The following is a 13,442-nucleotide window of genomic DNA, read 5'->3' as shown; positions in this document are numbered from 1 at the left end:
CTATATCCTTGGAATAATAGTGTGCCAGGCACTATATCCTTGGAATGATTTATGATGAAATAGATGTTGTTGTTGTGTTCCTTCTCTGCCGCAAGAGTGTGACAGGCACTATGTCCTCGGAACGATAGTGTGACAGGCACTATATCCTCGGAACAAAAGCGTGCCAGGTGCTATATCCTCGGCCGTGGCAGAAAGGCGACATCCGAAAGGATGTGTCGGGTTGGCATTCATAGACCGACAAGTGATATCACGAGCCAATAGGACAGGCATTCATCATGTGCATCTACTATGTGTTTTGTTTGCTTTGCCTAATTGCATCTTTTGCCTAAATGAATAATATGCTTATTTGCTAGTTGTTTTACTTGCTGTACATGTATATTACTTGTGTTTTACTTGCTTGTATTATTTGTGTTTGTCTGGTGCTGAGGAGGTTAGGTAGGCGGTAGCGAGGGGATCGCACGGAGGTTACGTTAGCGAAGGCTGTGGGATACAGCGGTATGATTAGTATTAGTTAGAATTCTCCTAAGTTTAGATAACCCTGTTTATGGTTTAAGTTCTTTATTTATTTAATTTATTCTAAGCTTGAATATCCGTATTTGATGTGAAGTTCTAGGATTGCCTTCGGCGTCCCGGAGCCTTACATCTTACTTATTGGGCACTGTTACCATACTGAAAACCTCCAGTTCTCATACCATATTCTGTTGTTATTTTTCAGATGCAGGTCGCAATCCACCTCGGTGAGTTGTTTTGGTGGTGACAGAGCGGAGGATCTCTATCCGTTTTTGGAGTCTTTTTGCTTATTTTGTATTATCTCTCACTTTTGTATTTACTTTTGCTTAGAAGCTTACTTTGAGAGAAAAACTTGTATAAGTTGTTTTTAACTTTTAGATGTCTGTATCGTCTGTATATAGCTAGCCGGCTTAAACTCCGCGAGCCGTGGCTAGATCTTCATACTATTATACTCTTATATTTTGCTATATTATATCTATTCCTTGTGCGTTAAGTTGTAGCTTCATGAGTACGTTTTGCGCTTTTCAAATCCTGTTTATTTTGAGCTGTATCCTTCATCGGGCTTCTAGAATATATTACTCCTTCTATATATCATATGTAAAATCTTTAGACTTGTCGTAACCTTTGATTAACCTTTGCCTTACGATGTGAGGTAAGGCTTAGGGTAATTAGGGTGTTACAGGCGGCAAATAAAGTATCAAATCTTTATATTTAATAAATTTTACTGTATTTTTTGTTATTGTCCTATTTTAATGTGTTATTTTATTTTTGTGTTTAGATGGGATTGTGCAATGTATGAGATGATATGGCTAGAGATAATTGATCCGAAAAAGATCAAAAAATAAAAAATATTCATGGAAGAATTGGAAATAGGTAACTATCTTTAAAAATAGAAAACTCTTTGTTACTAAATTAACAAAATTTAATAAAGAAATTTTTTTAAATTGTAAGAATAAGTTGATCATTTTGGAGTCAAATATGCTTCACTCATTCTATTTGAGGAAATGAATCAACTCAGAGACAAAGACATTCAAGAATCTGAAGTCATCAGACTATCTAAGCCGTCTGCTGTATTATTAAGTCCTTACTGTATATTGGAATCAGAAAATATTGATAGTAAATAGTTTGAATATTATAAATCGTTAAGAATTTCTATACTGATTGTGTACTGAATTCTTTGTGCAATGTATAGTTCAAACAAACACATACTTTTAGGTAGCGTTTGTTTTAAGGTACTGAGACAGAGACTGAGAGACTGAGACTCAGTATCATGTTTGTTAGTTTAGAGATTGGTACTAAAATTTCTGTCTCTGTCTTTAAAATTTCAGTATTTCAGTACCTCCAAAAAGTAGGGACACAGGGAACTGAATTTTTTAGAGATAGAGACTGAAACTTTAATAACATTTTATACCTAAAATACTTTCATTTCAATTAATTAATTCCAATTTTACCCTTTGTGCAAATTAAATTAGAGTTTCATTCTTGTTTCAATTTCTGTCCCCCATTTTGCACCAAACAGAATACTGAGATTTATTTCAATCCCTGTCTCTTAGTCTCTGTCTCTCAGTCTCAGTCTTTCTGTCTCTGTCTCTCCACCAAACGCTACCTTAATCTTTGTAAATATTCAATTCAAGCTTTTTATAAATTTTTTTTGCAAAATTAAACTTCTATGAACATGTCTGTACTATATTGAAATGCTGTTAATCTGAATGAATCCAGAAAAAGAAGAATAAATTCTATAATAAACCGAATTGCTTCCCAAATACACCAAAAACTAATCAAATAAACACCAAATTCTGTAGGTTGAATTTCTACACTGCTTAAGTATTAAATTGTCTGTATATTTAAAACAAACAAATTCCATCAAATAATTGAAAAAACTAATTTCAAAATATGGTAAAATAGAACAAAACAAGAAAATATATATACTAAACCTCATTTTCATTAAAAAAAGAACATTACGTAAATTACACCAAAATTGTGTTAAATAAAAAAGAAATAGATTCATAAAAATATCGAAAATCTATCTTATTCTCTTGAATCTCTGCACTAATAATTCATAATATGTCCATAATAATGGCTGAAATTTGACTGTACTATTGAACCACCATTAAAAAGGTTCAACTACAAAAAGTAAATCATATATTAGCAAAAGTATTAACATGTACAAACTCAATTTATCCTGTTTAAAAAATATCACTTTTACCTAACTTAGAGCTTTTTTTCTTTGCAGTATTTGCAATCTATTTTTCCGTGTTCGATTCCAATCTATTTTTTGGACGTCTTCTTGTTCTCACCCGTGGAGGGATTTAAAGCTTGTTAATATCCAACGAAGCATCGTCGTGGAAAAACGAACATTTTTCTTTGCTTTTGGCTTTGTGTTCTTGCATCTCAACCATAGAATTATTATAAGCATGGTGCAGAATCCCAGTCAACTCCTCAAATTCTGATACAAATTCACAAATATTTTGTGACCGAAACACCAAATCATCAAATCTCCTACTTTTTGGCTCCAGCAAAGGCTCGTCGTGGCTGCTCTTGATATGTGTGTGCCTTCTCTTTACGTTATTACTCCATCGTTTCAATATATATCTTAGTGTCACTTTATTTACTCACTCAAAACTTAACGCGCTCAAAGAGTGACGGCACAATATCCCTTTTGACTCGAATAATAAGCGTTGGCATTAAAATTCACATGATATCGCATCGTATGTAACTACAAACTTGTTGAATGTTGAGTTAAAAACCTGTTCTACAACTTCATATACCGTATAACCTAGAGCGGACTGTGTTGATTTTGTGATGCAATTCACCTTTCTTCTGAATTGTGCTTGGATTTTCCTGAAATTCTCGTGAGTTATACACATTCTGAAATTGAAGCTTCTATTAAGAATTTTGTTGCACATGGTATGACGGTATGAAAATATGCTGCATCTCTCTCTCTCTCTCTCTCTCTCTCTCTCTCTCTCTCTACTTCCTAGGCAATTATCATAGTGTTTGATGAATTGGATAAATGAGCTGTTGTACGTAATAAACTTGTTAATAAAAAGCATGCATGCTCCCGCTCCTTTATGTGCTTCTCATCCTGTCCCAAAAGTGATGATCGAGATAAACTGGAATCCATAAATGACAATATTCGAAAAGCTCTAAAAGATAGAAAATACCTAAATCAGAACCAAAATGCACCAAAAGACATACAGTTTGACACCTCTATTGCACAAGCAAAACACATAAATATCCACACACTAAAAGTAATAACATCAGTTAATCCTAATAAAGACACCATTACCTGAAAGTCACTTGTTGTCCCCAATACCATACTTCATCAGAAAATCATTCCAATTCCTATCAAATGATTCTTTTGTAAAAGAGTTCCAAACAACATGACTCATTTCGTGTTCAATTTTTTCATGTCGCTTGTAGCCATTTAATTTACTTGGGATCTTCTTCATGATATGCCAAATACACCATCGATGAATTGTTGTGGACATACAAGCCTCAATAGCCTTTTGCATTGCTGTGCATTGATCAATAACAATGCCTTTCGGAGCTTTTTCTCCCATGCAACAAAGCCAACATTCAAATAACCATTTGAATGATTGAATATCCTCATTTTTCAATAAAGTACATCCTAGAAGTGTTGGCTGACCGTGGCGATTCATCCCAACAAAAGAACCAAAAATCAGATTATACCTGAATACAACAACACAGAAATAAAACATATATACCCCAAAAAAACTATCTATATACACTGAAAGTATTTCAAAATACATATAAATCAGAATGACATATTACCTGTTTGTATTATAAGTGGTATCAAATGGAATAACATCTCCAAAATACTCACAGGCAGCCATACTTCTTGCGTTGGCCCAAAAAACAATCTTAATTGACTGATCAACCTCAAGTTCAAGATCGAGAAAGAAATTCTGATTCTTCTCTTTCATTCTTAATAAGTATTTCCCAAATTCTTTTGCATCCTCTAGTTTCGAAACATTCCACACTTCTCTCGTGATGTAATTTCTCACTTTTTTCAATAAAACTTAATTCATGATGACCGTCTGCTGCTGCAACAAATGATTGATATATTTTGCTTGGTCTAATTCCGGCTTCCTCGTTATTCTCTATTGTACATCATACAAACATGCTTCATTGGCTGTGTTGTTTAAGCATCTCTACTTGATTTGGACAACACGGATGTGAATGATGTAACACAACCTTCAAAATGATCCAAACACCAATGTCCTTCAATATATGTATATAAATTCTTACAGGACAATTTAATCCACCTGAGGGATTTGTCTTCTCAGTTGGAGATATGTTTGATTTTCATTTCCCCTCTCTGGTACATGTAATCAATTGTTTCTTAATTTTATTTTCGTTCTTATTTGTGTTCTAAATTTTCGTAAAAAAATTATGCAAGTTTAGAATAATCTTTGTAGAATTTTTCAGCTTCTTTAAACGTGTTAAAAGTCATCCCAATCTTTGGAACAAGCTGCTCATCAACATCATACAGAAATTAAAAATGCACCGAAATTGTTCCAAAATACACTATATTTGAATCTAAAAATACACCGAAACTTTGAATAAAACAGATTCATCAACTAGATTAACTAACAAACAAACACCTAGATTCAACTACAAAATCATAAACAACTAACAAACTACATTAACTAGATTAAAACCACACCTCACTAGTTGATTCGATTCAAAATAATAATACAATTTGGCCTAGTTTAATTGAAAGTCTGAACCTAAAAATACATCGAAAGATTACTAAAATACAACAATTGATAAATAGAAATACACTGAAAAACACCGAAACTAGAATGAGACAAATTCATCACAATAATAATTCAGATTCAGAACTCCTATATTACATTCAATTCAAACTATCAACCATGGACAATAATTCTCAAAGAAAAAAATAACATTATTTACCTACAGAATTATAAACTACTAACAAACTACATTAACTAGAATCAAACCAGACCTCAGCCACTTGATTCGATTCAAAACAATAATCCACTTTGCTCTGGTTCAATTGACAGTCTGAACTTGAATCTTCATTATCTTCGACAACAAAATACCAATTCAAACCTGATTTCACAACTTGATTTCAAAAATATTGATCCAAATCTTTAAATCAAATAAAACAGCATTGAACTTGAATGAAAAAAAATACAAAGACCGAAGAGAACATAGAGAAGGAAGAGAAACATAGAAAATGCAAAGATATAACAGAACGTAGAGGTGCAAAAAATGCTGAGAAAATTTGAGAAAGGAAATGAAATTTGCATGAAAAAGGCAGTTATATATATTCACACGTTGAGTCAAAAATTTGTTAGAAATAGTGGCGCATGGAGGTGAATTAGGTCAAAGTTACTTGGTTGGACTTGATTGGTTAAATAATTTGGATGTAGAGATTAATTGTTTATGAAATGACCAAATTATTTGAGAAATTTATTTTTTGAAATACCATGTTCGGAGAAAAAATAACAAAAAACTGAAAATGTACAGAACTTAATCCAAGTTATTGTAGAAAATTCAAGTACTCAAAATGGGGTAACTTCTAAACTTGTTGTTTTGATTTGCAAAATATAATAATGAATAAAATAATTTAACATTAGAGCGGCTATAAATTCAAGGTTATATAGTAAACGATCAAAATCTATTTTTTAGCAATCTTCAGTAGATTACTCAGCTTATCTGTGACTTTTTGTGTATGTATTTAGCGAAAGTGTGAATGATTTTTTTTCATTTGGAAAATCTTATTCCATGTAAGGTGACTGTTGTTAATCCTATATATATAGTTTACACTGTATAGAATGTGGCAGTTTTCACTTACTGCTAGAAATTAAATAATTATCATCAGTAGTTGTAAAGTACTTGCAAAATTGTATTTTGTTAGTCATCCATTATGATGGAACAAAGTTGTGTCTAAGTTTGGATAACATGGTATTCAATTGAATTTTAATCTAAAACTAATTAACCTTTACTTGATTATAAGTTTTATTTAGCCTAGGTACAAGATGGATAATATAAATGAAGATATTTAATTGAATGAATATATTAAAGATTGTATCATAAGCACCAAATTGCATCTGTATGAGTTTCGTTACTGAACTAACTACGTCTCTTATAATTTATTTTGTTCAATTTAGTTCTAGTTTATTATCTTTATCTACATCTATAATTTTAATTTGGATTGATTTTAAAATACAAGCAACATCTTTCATTTAACAGCCACCTATACAGTCTCTCATTGTCATAGCTCATTAAAGATTTTTTTTCCTAATCTGTTTCTTAAACTAGGTAGTATGCTACCAGAAATTACATTCTGAAAAACAAATAAAGGATCTTTTGAGGAAAAAGAATTACAAGAGAGCGGTATCTTTAGCAGAGGAGCTTGAGGTTGAAGATAAAATGCCGAAAGCTTTGCTCCCATTTCTTCATACTCAAGTGGAATTTTTGTTATCTTTTTACTTAAATTTTGATATTAGAATTTCTTTGTGAATTTTTACCTACAAATTATAGACAAATTATTATAAAAAATTGTAAAATTTTGAATTTTGTCAATTTAGAAATTATTAAATTTAAATATTTAAAATTATATATTAAAATTTCAAATATTTTTTTCAAAAAAAATAAAGTTTAAGTTTACCGCCGGTAACTATCAATTTAATTATTAATAATAAATAATATATTACCGTTGGATTTATTGGGGGGAAAAATCTGACGGTAACAAGCTCTAGAATTTTCCAAATAAAGTTTATATCTGCCGGTAATTAATGACAGATGAAAAATCCGTTGGTAAACAGTTACTAGCGAGGTTTATACCGAAAAATTTATTCCGCCGATAAATCCAATAACTTTCCTGTAATGGTAAAAGATTTTGTAGTTGTTTTTATACTATAAATAATGAGAGTAAAAGTGAGATTAGGATTACTCTTAATTTAGGATTGTGATTTTTTTTTCGATTGAGCTTCTTTTGCAATCTATATACTGATTGGCTGATACCCCAAATTGATTATTTAACAAAATTGTATGTTAATTACTTAAAAAATCACGTGAAATAGACTTAAAATCATGAGAAAGTATGACAAAGATATTTAATGATAGTTTCAAAGTGAATAAATAGTCATCTGCTCGAAAGATTTTGTTTTTCACAAAATGACACACACACACACACACTCTCTCTCTATATATATATATATACCTTTTTTTATGATTTCTCTCCGTCTCTATCGCCATCTCAACCTCCTCCATTATTCTCTCTTTGTCTTTACCTCTTTTATCGTTCTTTTCTTTTCTGATGATTTCAATCTATTGTTGTCGATTACGATTTTGGATGTATGACGGTAATAAAGGTATTTAGATTTGATGTTTCATGGTTGAAGTTGAGGGTGGTAGGAGATAGCAACAGTGGGGTGGAGTGCAATGGTAATGGCAGTGATGATGATGGCGATACCAATGAATAAGAGCCATCAAGATAGGGTGGTGGTGGAAGAATGAGGATAATGGAGATAAGATTATGATAATAAAAGAATAGGGTAAGTTAGTAATTTTATTAAAATTTAACTATTGAATAGATAAATTAACCGTTAACTTAATATTTGGATCATTTTATCAAATAGAATATATTTTTTAAAATTTATTTTGTTATTAACATCTTTTGGGTATTATTTTATTAAAATCGAAATCTTTTTAGTAACAAAATAGCTATTTATTCTTTCTTTTTTTTGTGTCTAAACATAGAAAGAAACAAAGCAAACTCTATCCTATATCTGAGCGGATGATTTGCTGGAGATCAATACAAGGCTCAGACCAAATAACATGATTAGAGTTACTCTTGGCACCATATCTAGCCATCCAATCCGTAGCTTTGTTTGCTTCCCGGGACACCCACTCAACGTGAATAAGCCAAGGACAAGATAAAAGCTCCTAAATCTTGTGAACCAAATCTGTTACTTCAGATGAATATCTATTTGTTAGATCATGCATGATAAGCAGAATGTCAAGACAATCCTTTTCACATATAATATCCTTCAAATCGCAATCCCAAGCTAAAACCAACCCCCTCTAAGCAGTAAATAATTCACATCTGATGATAGACCAGGGGAAATGCTTCCAGAGCAGCCCGAGATCCAATCTCCCTTAGAATCTCTAATTATACACCTAAATCCCGCTAAATTTGAATCCAGATATAAGCTTGCATCACAATTAACTTTAAAACTGTTGTCGGACGGTGGTTCCCAACACAGGCAATTTTGGAGAGACCTAAAGATATTGTTTCGATTCCTGTAAACCTGTAAGTCTTTGGCGGTAATTCTGACTAAGGCAACAACCTTGTAGCCTGTCCAAGGGTTGTCAGTATTGAATATGTCATTGCACCTATATCTCCATACCCACCAAAGCCCTGCACCAAAAGACGCCTCATTGTTAGCCAAGGCCTTTCGAAACCACTCTTCAAGAGCAATACCAGCCGTTGAGTCCAGGATACTAGGATCCAACATATTTCAAATTGCCTTTGATCATTCACAGTCTCTAAGGCAATGCTCCATAGTTTCCTGTGCCTTGTTACATCTCTTACACATATCTAAAGAAGCTAAATGCCGCTTGAATAGAAAGGTCTCAGTTGGTAAAGTATCATGTAAGCCAAGCCACATAGTAAATTTGAACTTCTCCAAAATGTTTGTATTCCACAACCAGTTCCAGTTACTATTGGCATTCCAATTTAAGACTTTCTCTAATAACCATCTATAACCCTCACTTGCACTATACTTTTTTGTTGCTGCAGGCCACCACTCCCACTGTGGCTCCAACTCAGTCGAACTAGGATATCACAGACCACGAATAAACGATTTAATCTCATGCGGAATAGGCATGGTAAAACTATCAACCTCCCAAGTCACCCCTTTCCACAAGTCAGCCACTACGAAATCTAATTCAGAAATATGCACATAAGGAACAAAGTTGTAAATCTTACCAAAAGGAGTCTGATGAGCGGATAATTTATACGCTTTTTGGCATTGTTTTTACATAGTTTTTAGTATGTTTTAATTACTTTTTATTATATTTTTATTATTTTTTATTCAAAAATCACATTTCTGGACTTTACTATGAGTTTGTGTGTTTTTCTATGATTTCAGGTATTTTCTGGCTGAAATTGAGGGACCTGAGTAAAAATCTGATTCAGAGGCTGAAAAAGGACTGCAGATGCTGTTGGATTCTGACTTCCCTGCACTCAAAATGGATTTTTTGGAGCTACAAAAATCCAATTGGTGTTCTCTCAATTGTGTTGGAAAGTAGACATCCTGAGCTTTCCAGCAATATATAATAGTCCATACTTTGCTCGGATTTTGACGACGCAAACTGGCCTTTAAATGCCAACTTCCTGCCCTATTCTGGCGTTAAACGCCAGAACTGAGTTACAAGCTGGAGTTAAACGCCCAAACTGGCACCAAAGCTGGCGTTTAACTCCAAGAAGAGTCTCTACATGTGAAAGCTTCAATGCTCAGCCCAAACACACACCAAGTGGGCCCTGGAAGTGAATTTTTGCACTATCTGCACTTAGTTACTCATTTTTTGTAAACCCTAGTGACTAGTTTAGTATAAAAACTACTTTTAGAGATTTATTTTGTATCCAGTTTTCATATTTCAAAGCTGAGACCATTGTACACGTTTGGGGGCTGGCCATTCGGCCATGCCTAGACCTTTTTCACTTATGTATTTTCTACGGTGGAGTTTCTACACCCCATAGATTAAGGTGTGGAGCTCTGCTGTTCCTCATGAATTAATACAAAGTACTATTGTTTTTCTATTCAATTCAAGCTTATTCTTATTCTAAGATATTCATTCGCACACAAGAACATGATGAATGTGATAATTATGTGACACTCATCACCATTCTCACCTATGAACGCGTGCCTGACAACCACTTTCGTTCTACATGAAAACAAGCTTGAATGCATATCTCTTAGCCTCCATTCCAAAAGATCAGAGTCTTCGTGGTATAAGCTAGAATTATTGGCGGCCATTCTTGAGATTCGGAAAGTCTAAACCTTGTCTGTGGTATTCCGATTAGGATCTGGGATGGGATGACTATGACGAGCTTCAATCTCGCGAGTGTTGGGCGTAGTGACAGACGCAAAAGGATCAATGGATCCTATTCCAACATGAGTGAGAACCGAAAGATGATTAGTCGTGCGGTGACAGCGCATTTGGACCATTTTCACTAAGAGGACGGACGGTAGCCATTGACAATGGTGATCCCCCAACATACAGCTTGCCATAGAAAGGAGTATGAATGATTGAATGAAGGCAGTAGGAAAGCAGAGATTCAGAAGGAGCAAAGCATCTCCATACGCTTATATGAAATTCTCACCAATGAATTACATAGGTATCTCTATCTTATTTTATATTTTAATTATATTTTAATTATCAATATCCTATAACCATTTGAATCCGCCTGACTGAGATTTACAAGATGACCATAGCTTACTTCAAACCGACAATCTCCATGGGATCGACCCTTACTCACGTAAGGTTTATTACTTGGACGACCCAGTGCACTTGCTGGTTAGTTGTGCGGAATTGTGAAAAAAGAGTTGAGATTACATTCGTGCGTACCAAGTTTTTTGCACCGTTTTAGAGATCACAATTTCGTGCACCAGAGTCTATTCATCATACCAAACTGATTTGTGGACATCCCCAATATTCCAATGAAGCCCTTCCTTGAGATGCTCATAGACACTAACAATGTTCTTCCAGGTAGCCGATGAAGAATTTCTACTGTTTCCGCTCATACCAGACTGATTCCTGAGATATTTATACTTCAGAACCTGCACCCACAACTTCTCACTATTATTTAGACAATCTCATACCAACTTTCCCAGAAGCGCCATGTTAGCACAGGAAGTATCCCTAATACCCAATTATTCTGTCCTTTTAGGAGTTATGGCGACCTCCCACCTGACCAGAGGCAACCCTATCTCGGTCGCTTGGTCTTTCCACAAGAACTGTCTCATCAAGGAATCAATTTTATTACATGCATACTTCGGGAGAAGAGAAATTTGCATTTCATAAACCGGGATAGAGGTCATAACCGATTTAACAAGACAAAGCCTCCCTGCCTTATTCAGCAGGCATCCTTTCCAACTGGAGAGCTTCCTCAAAATTTTTTCAATAACCTCCTGAGCCGTCCTCCTGGAAGTTCTGGCATGGCCGATGTTAATTCTCAGGTATTTACCCAAATCATTGCAGAACCGGATGTTAGAGACCCCTGAGAGAACCTTTTTTCTCCTCTCTGACACCCTCTTGGAACACTGGGCCTTTGACTTATAAAGATTTATCTTCAAACCTGACGCTCTAGAAAACAAGTCCAGGCAGTGCATAACCTCTATTACTTGAGCTTTCGATGCCTTACAGAAAAGTAAAAGATCATCTGCAAACATCAAATGAGAAAGTTGAGGTCCATTCCTAGAAACCGCTACCAGGTTCCACGAACCTTGGAAAACTCTATGAGAGATAAAGCAGGCAAGCATTTCCATACAAAGTACAAATAGATAAGGAGACATGAGATCTCCTTGCCTCAACCCTCTTTTTGTATTAACATTTTGGAGTCTGTTCCTATTCCACAAAACTGCCATAGAAGAGAAAGTCGCACAATTCAATATAAGATTAATGGTAGCCTTTGGATCTATTTATTCTTTTAAAATTATGAAGAGAATTCTACATTAACTCTTTTAAAAAAAATAGACGTCGTACGAAAACCTTTGCAAAAATGCTCTCGACTATGAAAATTAGAAATTATTATATATTTATATTTATTACTTTATATTTTTTAATAAAGTTATCAATTATTGAAAAATTACCAGTAATCATTGTATTTTTATATTTTTATTTGCATTTTAATTATAAATAATAATCTAATTTGATTATAAATAATACAATTAAATATATGATTGTTCTATATTTTCAATATGTATCAATTTACGGTGGACATCAAATTGATAGTTAAATTTTAGATCATTTATTGGACAAAAAACATATATATGCAAGTTTCATGTAAGCTTAGCTAATTTAAGATTGTAATAGTTCATATTGAGACATATCCTAGCTGGTTGAAAGATTTGCAACATACTAATTATATATCTTATTTTGGTTCATCACATGCAACTCGCCAAAAAATCTTTTACAAATTCTGCAAAGTGAAACCACCCCCCCCCCCTTTCTCTTTTTCTTTCCCTTACAGTGTTATGTTATTCTTAGTATAAAAATCTTTGCATTACGAGACTAATAATAGGGATCAAATTTATAGATAAAAATTGTTTATATCCTGACCCAATATATAAGTCAAGTCTAATAAAATTAAGAGGTCTAATTAAAAAGAATGGCCTTATGAAGCCCTCATCTATGTAGAAGAGGTCGAAACAGCTCGATACAGGCAGTTCACACTTGATTAAGTGAGTAACCGCCTCTCAGAATCTCTCATCTACTTCTAGAAAGGAGATCTCAACAACTCTAAGATAAAGGGACGGTTATCCATCATTAGAAGTGGAACTACATCAAACGGTGGTTATTGGCTCATCTCCTATAAATACCCTGCTTAATCCCTTGCTAACTTAAGTATCGTATCTTACAGGTACCACCCCCCATCTATTCAAACACACACGTACAACTCGGACGGTGGCTCCCAGACGTGAACAAGTCGGAGACCACCATCCTTCAATGTTTGAGCCTTTCGTTTGAGCCCAATCATCCGATTTTAGGTAAACCTCGGAATAGGAGCACTAAATTTTTCCGCATAAAATCTGTAATTCAGAAAAGGTGAAATAAGATTCGTAGTTTGTTGGATAGTGATGGATCTCAATTGCCTTGGAGACATGCCTATATTAGAGTTACTTATATCCATTAGTTTAGATTAAATA

The sequence above is a fragment of the Arachis ipaensis genome, chromosome B10, assembly GCF_059453495.1.
Source record: "Arachis ipaensis isolate K30076 ecotype BB chromosome B10, ASM5945349v1, whole genome shotgun sequence".
Lineage (NCBI taxonomy): Eukaryota > Viridiplantae > Streptophyta > Magnoliopsida > Fabales > Fabaceae > Arachis > Arachis ipaensis.
The sequence above is the reverse complement of the archived record's forward strand: the minus strand, read 5'-3'. Positions refer to the sequence as shown.